Genomic DNA, 11142 nt, shown 5'->3' on the forward strand with positions numbered 1-11142 from the left:
AGTCTTTGGGCTATTGCACGGGAATCATTTGGGTACTAGTGAAAATGCAGATATCTGAATATCCCCCTCCTCTACTGAATCAGACTCGCTGGTTTGAGGACTGGTAATCTGCATTTTAAATTTGGCCTCAATCTTAATCAAGTCAGGAGGTCTCAGGAAAGCAGAAAACAAATCCATTTTGCCCAAATGGAATTTACTGACTCCACCAGGAAAAGAAGACAAATTACTTATGAGCTCAGCAGTTGAAAATATTGCCATCTTCAGTATGAATTTTAACTCTATACCTCATTCTCCAATGATTTAAGCCTGCTTTTGGGAGATGGGTATGCATGAGTTTAGTCTAGTAGGAAAGAATCAATGTATAAACTGCTACTGTCAGAGCTAGTAGAAGGGTCTGCCAAACAGGATAACAAGGGTAAGTGGCTCCAAAAAACTGCCACTAGAATAAATCACAATTAGGATGCCAATTTCCTCTGATTTCAATTTGCAACTCCTTTTTATAAGTGGAGAAATGCACCTTGAGTCCACTCTGGCCAGTGTCAACAGAACCCCCAAGGAGAAATGTTAAAACACTCCTCACAGGCAAGTGTGGTTCAGTCTTTGTTGAGCAGCTTTTGGAAATGTAAATAAGGAGGCATATAATTTGTATTTATAGAAAATGCTTAAAGACCTTCATTTTGGTGGTTCATCAAATTATTAGCCTATGAAAGGTGCTACATGTCTTGGTCAGGCCCTACTTACATTGGAGGTGGAAGCTTCAAGAAGGAAAGTCTGCCTGGAAATAGGCCCACCTCTAACTTTTCCACATTTTAGTGCACGAGTACTTGTGAAGACCCACATACCATTCATCTGAATACTTAGAAGTTATGAAGCAAGCTAACACATTGTTAAATTAAGTATGCTTTATCCTCCTTATCCTGTTTTTTCTTACCTTATAAATCTTTATAACAACAAAATTAGAAATATGTATACCCATTCCCCTTGGTTGCAGCTGGGGGTTTGTGGCTAGCATGGGTGGCTCAACCAGTGCAGCTGGTGACACCAGGGGCCAGGAAGAACTTGTCCAGCACCCTCGACTAACATGATCTTGTTCAAGTGGTGAAAGTTAAAAATCACCAGTAATGGGACAAGTCAATGTTGTGTGCCTCTTGATATGATGCACTGAGAAGAACACAGAAGCACCTCCTGCCAAATTCACATAATCTAATCTAGTAACATAATCGAATTATCTAATCTGATACATGATGAAACTGCAAACAAACCAAAATTGGGGGACATTCTACAAAGTAACTGGTCTGTATTCTTTAAAAATGACAAAATCATGATGGATAAGGAAAATCTAAAGAACTATTCCAGATTGAAAGAGGCCAAAATGATTTGACAGTTGTATGCAAAGTGTGATCCTGGATTGCATCCTGAACAAGAAAGGAAAAAGAGAAAAAAGAAGGCTTTTTGTTTCTTTTGTACAAAGGACATTCTCAGAACAGTCAGTGAAATTTGAATGGAGTCTGGGGATGATAGTAATGATAGATGATGGTAATAGATTAATGTTAATTTTCTTATTTTAATAGGAACACTATGGTTGTGTATGAGAGTGCTCTTGTTTTTTAGGAAATACACTCTGAACTATTTTGGAGTAATGAGTGTTATTTCTGCAATTTACTATCAACAATCAGCTCAGGAAAAATTATATATGTGTCTGTATACACATATACATATATGTGTGTAATGAGAAAGAAAAGGATAAGGCAAATGTGTTAAAATGTTAATGATGGGGAATCTGGGAGAAGAGTATATGGAAATTCTTTGTACTGTTCTTACAACTAATTTGTGATTTTTAAATTATTTTCAAATAAAAAATAAAATATTGATTCCTGCTGTGATGGGAAATATTTTTTTATTATTTGAAATGAAAGTGAAATCAGTTTTATCAAATATGTCGAACATATATTACAAATAAAAAATAAATCAGCAATTTTTAGTTCTGGTAGTGATGATTTAACACCAAAATATGAAAAGATTTCTATGATGTTACCCATATATTATGATTTTGAGGTACCTACTTATTGCCCTATTCAACTGGTTCTGAATTGAAACCACCAACTTTCATAATTATGATTGAAAAGCATCTTGTGGGCCGGCCCTGTGGCTTAGTGGTTAAGTGCGTGCGCTCCACTGCTGGCGGCCCGGGTTCGGATCCCCGGCGCGCACTGACACACCACTTCTCCGGCCATGCTGAGGCCGCGTCCCATATACAGCACCTAGAAGGATGTGCAGCTATGGCATACAACTATCTACTGGGGCTTTGGGGGAAAAAAATAAATAAATAAAATTTAAAAAAAAAAAAAAAAGAAAAGCATCTTGTTATTTCAAAAGGTTTTTTTGTTTGCAACTGGTTTTTGCTTTACATGAGTTTATGATTATACAATGAAGTGTAGCAAATAAGATGAACTACTTTACAGTTGGATCCCCTTTATTAATATTAATCCATTAGAAATATTTTAAACCCTGTACTTTTATCTAAGAAAAAATAATTAGCCCTTAATGAAAGAATAAACTTTGTTTCTTAAAAAAATATGTGTAAACATATGGTTTTTATGGGACTGAAAGTCAGCAAAATATCAAGGACAACCAAACATAATTATGATTGAGCATGTCTGGGTGTTCTGTTGATAGGCTATTGATGTTTGAATGACTAATAAGATAAAGACATACACAATTCATAAATTATAATATATTTATTCCATAAAAATTCCTTTTTGGGGCCGGCTTGGTGGCGTAGTGGTTAAGTTCATGTGCTCCGCTTCAGCTGCCCAGGGTTTGCAGGTTTGGATCCTGGGCACAGCCCTACACACCACTTATCAAGCCATGCTGTGGCAGGCGTCTCACATATAAAGTAGAGGAAGATGGGCACAAATGTTAGCCCAGGGCCAATCTTCCTCAGCAAACGGGGGAGGATTGGCAACAGATGTTAGCTCAGGGCTAATCTTCCTCACCAAAAAAAAAAAGATTCCTTTTTGTATCTTCATTTCACCAAAATCTCTATGTTGTTACAAGATATCACATCATTTGTCTTCTGTGTAGAGTAATGCCAAATTAGACAACTTTTCTTGGGTCATTGTGGTTCTTAATTTTTATTAATTTCTATTAGGAGAAATTTTGCTGTACTGAAGCAAGAGAAACTGGAATTTTAAATAAAATTCATAAAGCAATACTTAGATTTGGAAATGAACCGTAATTTTTATATTTCACATTCAAACAATGTAATGGTGTTATTTATGATAAATTATTATTTTCACAGAAACTATTACTAGATATTTTGCTATTGGTGTATAAATCACTGTCACTTTTATTGTGATTTTCACTGTCTCTTACATTAGTATCCACATCAACATAGGTTTCGTTATTCTTCTTCCAATGTTACAATGTAGGGGTATGAGAAAGGAAAACAAAACGAGTAATATGTTGCTCAATTTGTTCAAATATCTTTTCAATCAGACTATATACACTGATCTATTAGGGTCAGAAAACAATCTCTATGGAAGTTAGTTTTAGGTTTATTTGTACATGAGTTTTCTTCTTCACAGTCATGCAAACTTTTTTGTTTCCTTGTTCTAATTTCTTTATATTTAATTAAAATGTCACACTTGTTGAATATTTCTCATGGAGTTTCATTCAATCTAGAAAAAACATTTGTCTAAAATTGCAATTATTTTAAAATTTAGATCTGTTTGGGTTTTGAATACTTGTACTAACTTTATTAAAAGCAAGCAATACTACATATCAAATAACTAGGTAACACAAATTCAAAATTCATTTTTCTGTCAAAAACTTTGATTTTCTCTTTATTTGAGCACCTTTGCTTGTTTCACTTTACTCTTCTGCAGCATCTCACATCTTTTCTAAATCAAATATAACTGTTTTAACATGATGAATACCTCTGGAACCAGGAACTGTAACATAAAGATAAGCAAGAAAGTGGATGCTTGGCTTTACTCAGACAGACATGAAACTTCGTTATTCAAGAATCTTTTGTGTTCACATTATCACAAAGAAAGGATTTGACAAGTTAGTTTTTTTCTCTTTCCTAAAAAAAATTTCCATTACTCAAATCCTCCTGCACTCCAAAGCAGTCTATTTCAAATGTCAGCAGCAGCACAACCCCAAAACTTTCATGACATTCAGACACAACTGCCTTTTGTTTCAAGGACACAGCACAAGAAATGTGGAACAGCATTTCCCTGGGGCCTGGAAGGTGTTGATTACCAGGGCAGATGCTTAGGGTTTCTGGTCAGAGCTGAGTGCCAAGTCCTAAGTGACAGAGGCAGCCACAGCCTTGCATTCTTTAATAAATGTATTTTTTCTGTGTGTTTGTGATATGCAGGGTTTCATAAAGTGCAAGGCCAGGGTAAGGACCCTTCTTGCCTGGGTCAAAAGGAAGTACTTCCTGGAAACTTCACACCCACCAAAGATCACGGGACCCAAAATATCTGAGCCCCTCCCTGTTGGACTGCTCTGCTGGACTTGTCTCAAGTCCAGGCTTAACTCAGCTTGACTGGGCGTGGGAGGGTAGTGAATGCAGAAAAGAAAGGAGGCTGCAGGATTTCTGTATTTTAGAAATAGTAAACATCTATTGAGAACTTACTATGTGCCAGAGTCTATGCTAAACATTTATTACATTATCTCATTTAATCTTAAAACTACTCTAGTAGATACTATTATTATCCCCATTGTACAGATGAAGAAATGGATGCCACAGCCGATCACGGTGAAACACAGGTGGCTACCATCAGTGTAATTTTTGGATCTGAGCCTGCCTTAAAACTGTGCTAAAAGAGGGACCTTGTACTCCAAAAAATTCATAAGTGTATATATTTGACTTTGGAACATATTCCATGACATATTTTTGTTAGACTAAGAGGTAAACATTCTTTGGCTTAGACTAACTACAATTAACTTTGTTTAAAAATAAAGGTGAGGGGCCAGCCCCATGGCTTAGGGGTTAAGTGCGCACGCTCCACTGCTGGTGGCCCGGGTTCGGATCCCGGGCGCGCACCGAGGCACTGCTTCTCCGGCCATGCTGAGGCTGCCTCCCACATGCAGCAACTAGAAGGATGTGCACCTATGACATACAACTATCTACTGGGGCTTTGGGGGAAAAAAATAAAATAAAATAATAAAAATAAAAATAAAATAAAAAAATAAAGGTGAAACTGCAGCTAGTAAACTGCTTGTCACCTTATAAGTCCTCAGGCTGAACTTGAAGCATTGCAGACTTCCAGAAAATGAAGATTTACAAAACGCTGATCATTATGAACCAAGGGATATAGTCTTGTTCACTGGATGAAGTCTATATTATTAGAAACAGGAGGGAAGCCTTTGAAGCCTAAAGAAGGCAATCTCAGGACAAATCTGGAAAGTTCAGCACCTCCTTGTTAGATGGTTAGTTAATACAAGGAAGTCAAAATATTTAAATGATTCAGGAATATTGAGATGTTTTCCTGGAGACTAGGTTTATAATAAGTCATTGAGAAAAAGTTAGAAAATTTAGAGGTTGGTGCTGCTTTAAGGGCAGTTATCATCTATTCTGCTTTCCTAAAAAATCTCTTCTTGCCACAAGAGTGAGAGGGGTATGAAATAAGAGGAAAGAAGCAGCTGGCTAGGAGTGTGTTAGATGGTAAGAAACCTACGTGGGAACTAACATTATGTATCTACATCTTTTCCTGGAATCGTCAAAAGTGATCATAGTCTCATTTTGCCAGTTCTTTAAGGTTTAAAATACACGACTAGGGGCCGACCCGGTGGCGCAAGCAGTTAAGTGCGCGCGCTCTGCTGTGGCGGCCCAGGGTTCGCCGGTTCGGATGCCGGGAGTGCACCGACGCACCACTTGTCAGGCCATGCTGCGGTGGCCTCCCATATGGAGTGGAGGAAGATGGGCGTGGATGTTAGCCCAGGGCCAGTCTTCCTCAGCAAAAAGAGGAGGATTGGCAGATGTTAGCTCAGGGCCGATCTTCCTCACACACACAAAAAATATTGACTAATGACAAACTCCATAAATCCTTTTCAGATTCCACTTGTTAAATAACACGAATAATATCTGTCTCCCTCTTCAGTTATTTCGGCATATAGGGAGGACTGAAGATATATACCTGAAAGCCAACCAAGTTCTTTGGGAGAAATAACATAAATTATTGTGGCTGATTCTCCCCTTAGCACATGACAGTAAAGTTAACTTCTGGATTCTCCCTGTCTCCCAGGTCAACTTCTTCAAGGAAATATTGCAAACAGAACAGGTGTGATTATATCTGTTAATAGACAACTTCAAAGTGATGGTCATAATGCTCTGAGTCATTCCTGCATTTCTGTGTGGGGTCAGCATCTTGGAGAGTCTGTGCTTAAAGGCACAGTGTCTTGAATGGCACTTAGCATTGACATCATAGCCGTTAGATGAGTGTGTGAATACACAGATGACTCCAGGAGCTCTAGTGGAGGAAATGGGGCAAGTGCATAAAATGTACTTACTGTAGAGAAAATAACACCAAAAACCTTAGAGTCATACTTGATGCTTCTGTTTTAATCAAGTTCCACATCCATAACCTAGTGGCTGTACTTTAAATACGTATTTAAACACGAGATATCCAACCACTTCTTGTTCCCTCATCCAAGCTACCATCATTTGTTACCTGGATCATTGCAATAACCTCTTAGTAGGTCTCTTTGATTTGAACGTGCACGCCTACAATCTATTCTTCACATAGCCAGACTGATCTTTTAAAAATATGTCAGATCAGGTCACTTCTGTCCTCAAAACTCCCTAGTGGCCAAAGTCTTCACTAGAGCCAAGGAAGTCGTACATGCTCTGGCCCTTGCTATGTTTCTCTAACTTCTTCTCTTCTCATTCTGTCCCTTCCTGATTCTACTCCAACGTGCTGGCCTCTTAGACACTCCTATCTCAGAGCCTTTGCACTAACTATTCCCTCTGCCTTGACTGCTCACCCATAGATATCCATTCAGTGTGCTGCCTTACCTCTTTCAGGTCTCTATTCAATTGTCTTCTTTTCAGAAAGGCCTTTCCTAACCACTCCATCTAAAATAGAACACTTCATCACTCTCTATTCTCCATATCCTGATTTTTCTCCATAGCGTTTATTACCACCTAGCAATTATACATTTATTTGTTAATTTGTTTATAGTCTGTCTGCCCTCCCTACTTCAAGCACTCCATGATGGCAGGGAGGGGACGTTATCTGTTGCAATCACTGCTGTATCCCCAGCGTGAAGAACAGAGCTTGGTATGAAATAAATTGAATGAGTAAGTGAAATAATATTATGGTAGGCACCCTATAATCTCTGATCATTTATTCTAATCATTTCATTTATCAGTTGATATGTAACAATCTACCTCAAAACATAGAGGCTTAAAATAATAACACTCGTTTTGCTCACGAATCTGCAATTTGGGCAGGACTCAATTTGGACAGCTTATCTCTGCTCCATTTGGCATCAGCTAAAGCAGATCAACTGGGGCCAGAATGTTCCACGATCAAGATGGCTCATTCACACTGCTGGTTAGTTGGAGATTGCTGTTGGCTAGGAGCTCAGTTCCTCTCTAAGTGGCCCTCTCTGTGACTTCTTGGGCTTCCTCACAGAATGGCGGCTAGGTTCCAAGGCTGAGTGTTCCAAGAGAACAAGGTAGAAGTGGATGCCATAGTGTGATTTCTACAGTACTCCACTGGTCAAGGCAGTCACAAATGCTTACCCAAGAGGAAAGACATAGATTTCACCTCTTGATGGAGAAGTGGCATGGTTCTGGAAGCACATGTAGAATGCGAGAAATTGTTGTAGCCATCTTTTAAAATAGACATGGGTTAAATCCTGGCCTTTGCAAATACGACCTGACCAACCTTTGTGAACTACTTGTTTATAATCTTTGTCCATTTTTCTATTGGCTTGTTGGTCTCTTTTCCTATTGATTTGTAAGTGTTCTTTATGTTGTAAGAACATTAACTATTTCCCCCTAGGTTATTGTTCACTTTTTAATTTTGTACAAGGTATTTTTGACATATATAAGTTTACAGTTGATTCTGGGTAGTTTGCTACTGCTTGCAATGCCTCTGTGCACCAGAAGGAGGAGTGCAGGCAGAAAGCTGCCAGAAAATAAAGCTGTATTTCAAGAGGCAAAAGGCAAATAGGGAAATGAATAAAGGACCTACTCTTCTTTGTACAAGTGTACCTGAAGAAGGGTGAAGCTACTGGCTACTGTCCCAAAAATTGGGAAGTAGGGGAAAAGGATATAGGTGAAATGCTGGGAGAAGCTTGTAAAGATCCCTCTATTTCCAGTAACGGAGGAGCAGGGGCAGGTCAGTTTGAGTGCATGTGCATGTATGTCTGTGTGTCTGTGCGTCTGCATGTCTGTGTGTGTGTTTCAAGGGATAGGAGGAGTGCCTCAGGAAGAGAAGGTGGTTAATGACAGAGTCAGTAGGTGTCAGTAAGTGACTTCACATTTCGAAGTGTTGTTATCCTAAAACCAGGAAGTAAGCACAGGACTTGATGGACATTATACAGGTCGTATTCATGTGCACGTCTGAGTTCGGCCCTAAAACATGAGACAACCTATATGTGTGCCACAACTGTCCTTTGTATTTCAATCTTCTATAACACACAGATGGACAGGCTCCCTTCAGCTTGGAATTGATTGTAGCTCCTAGCCCCACTGTCTCCTAATCTTTGCCCCTCTCTTTAACCCATTAATGCCTGCTGCCCGTCTTTGGCTGAAGCAAAGACCAGCTCAGGGTGGGAGGACTTTTCAAGAATATCTGAGGCCCAGTAGTAGTGAATTTGTATGTATTCTGAAGATCTTAAAAGACTGAATCAATTCTAGGATGGCTTCAAGTTTGAACCAACAAACCAGAGTGACTCCAGACCATTTCAGGCCCCAGGGCCAGGGTAGCATCAAAGAGAGAGAATGGGCTTTAGTATCCACACAATCTTCCTTAGCACCGCAGTCACTGATATAGAAAATTAGGGCCCGCCCGGTGGCTTAGCAGTTAAGCCTGCGTGCTCCGCTACTGGTGGCCCGGGTTCGGATCCCAGGTGCGCACCGACGCATCGCTTCTCCGGCCATGCTGAGGCCGCGTCCCACATACAGCAACTAGAAGGATGTGCAACTATGACATACAACTATCTACTGGGGCTTTGGGGGGAAAAAAGGAGGAGGATTGGCAATAGATGTTAGCTCAGAGCCGGTCTTCCTCAGCAAAAAGAGGAGGATTGGCACGGATGTTAGCTCAGGACTGATCTCCCTCAAAAAAAAAAAAAAAAAGAAAGAAAATTAGGATTCTCTCAATTTCTGTAAAGTGCTATGTAAACACAGCTTTAAGATCTGTTCCCTCACCCTGCCTTCCCACCAAAAGAGTTGTCTGTTCCATGCCTCTGCTGTGCAGAAATCCTAAAGCCATCACTAATTGGCTATCTGCAGTGACCCACAACATTCAGCTTCCTGGTTTGGCTTGATGGTTACCGTCTTATCTTCAGTTTTCGAGTAGGTGCAACTGAGAGCCTTTGAACTTTGCCCAACTTCAATTCTTATACAACCAGTGTAGTTGCAATGTTTACATTGGAATAGCAGGTTCTGATCAGCGTTAGTATGGATGTAAGTAGGTATAGTTTTAACTTCTCTACTAAATTGGAATGTTTACCTTTAGTTCACTGTGTGTACATACTTTGGTCATTTAATCACGGAAGTAATTATTAAACCATGGTGTCATCCCAACTATAGGTGAAATAAGGGCCTAGGCAAAAAAAATTTCTAAAATGACTTTTTGTGTTAAAACCATCCTATTTAGGATAATTTTTCTTCCACCAAAGGTATAAAATTAACATGACTTTCTAGATGAGAAACTTTTTAAATTTTGCTGTTACCATTACTTGACATATTTGTTAAATAATCATAAAATAAATCCTTTTTCCCAGAACAAAGTAAACTTTTTCTGTGTAATAGGGTAGATACTTCTTCTTCTTTTTTTTTTCTTCCTACCAGAATTCCTCTCGGGGAGAACACAGGAAGAAATACTTGGATAAGGTGCTGGAGTGAAGGAAAAAACCTTAAGGACATGTTCAAGCATCAGGCTTGCTAAATTGCTATGTAGAAAGCCAGATGAAGAATTTGCTTTACTTCTGAAACACAGTAGGGCGTGTGAGAGAGAGGGGAAAGGAGAGAGAGGAGAGTGAAGCCACTGAGATGGCTTTCTATGAGTTGACCCTTCTCCATAACCCCAACATATCTTCAGTGAGGTCTACTAAAATTCACAAAATGTTGGTGGAAGTGAATTTCTTGTGAAAACTCATGAAGGGTCGCGTGCTGGGAAGACATTAATGAAAGAAGAACAAAAACAGCAAGCTCCAAAATATGAGCCAAAGGCAGAGATGACCACGAAATCATAAGCCACTGGGAATTATCGGAAATCCTGGTTGCTTTCATGTGCTGTTTCTCTGCACTTTGTTTCTCTGGGATGAATATTAAGCTGTACCTGTTCAGGCCTGGATTTTAGAGTAAGCAGCTTCTAGATTTCAACATACCTCCACCATTTACTACCTCTCTGATCCCCAAATTTTTAATCTGTAAAATGGCAATAATACTAGTACCTACCTCCCAGAGTTACTGTGAGAATTAAGTAAATACTCAATGTTCATTTTTATTAGCAGTACTGATGGAAATACATATAAACCTAATTCCTATGCTGATGATTCATAATCTTCTTGGTTTTCAGGTTTATCTCTTAAAATAGATATGGGGAAAGTGTCAGGACCTGAACACAAAGGGAGCTTCTCTGAATGGGGCTAGACACAAACAAGGCAGGCAAGTGATAACAAGAGATTATTCAGAACACCGCAACCTGAAGCTCCGTAGCCACTAAATGCCTCCTCAGCTATTGGCTAATATTCCATGATAAGAAATCTAGTCATTTAAGTTAAGGTTTTACTCAAATGTAAATACAAATACTGCTGGGAAAGATAATCTTGGAGTGAATAATTTTAAACATTCTTTTCCTAAGAAGAGAAGTTTTCAATGAGATTATGAAGGAAAAAATATGGAGGCAATGGACTTCTGATAATCATAAAAAGAAAGTAAAAAAATTATAA

This window comes from Ceratotherium simum, chromosome 2 (genome assembly GCF_057802395.1).
Source record: "Ceratotherium simum simum isolate JZ-2026a chromosome 2, ASM5780239v1, whole genome shotgun sequence".
In the NCBI taxonomy this organism is placed as follows: Eukaryota; Metazoa; Chordata; class Mammalia; order Perissodactyla; family Rhinocerotidae; genus Ceratotherium; species Ceratotherium simum.